The sequence below is a fragment of the Rhea americana genome, unplaced genomic scaffold (genome assembly GCF_003343005.1).
Source record: "Rhea americana isolate MKP2758 unplaced genomic scaffold, rheAme1 scaffold_2, whole genome shotgun sequence".
Classification (NCBI taxonomy): Eukaryota; Metazoa; Chordata; class Aves; order Rheiformes; family Rheidae; genus Rhea; species Rhea americana.
In genome coordinates, this window is record NW_028186149.1 from 10,309,607 (window position 1) to 10,310,009 (window position 403).

Below are 403 nucleotides of genomic sequence, written 5' to 3' on the forward strand. Positions count from 1 at the left end.
CCCGTTGCGGCACGGTGCCGGAGCTGCCCTGCGCGGCTGCAGCGCCCAGGCCTGAAGACACCACCTCCCTGCTGCGCGGGGGCCGGGGCGCTGCCCCCTCAGCCCCCTGCCTGACCTCCTCCACGGGGCTTTCGGAGCTCCRCGGCAGCGCGTGTGCCCGAGTGGAGCGTCCCGCTGCGTGCCTGTGACGGCCCGGGGCGGACACGGTCCCCCCGGTGCACAGTGGTCTCCCGAGGTGGGACGGCTCCGTCTCGTCGCAGGGCGACCGGAGAAGAGGCTCGTGGGAGACATCACTTGGGGCGGGGGGGGATCTCGTTACGCCCGCGCCCAGAGCTGCGCGAGGGGTGCAGGGCTCTCCTCGCTCCCCCTCCTCGCTGAGGAAGCCCGGCCCGCGAGGGGAGCG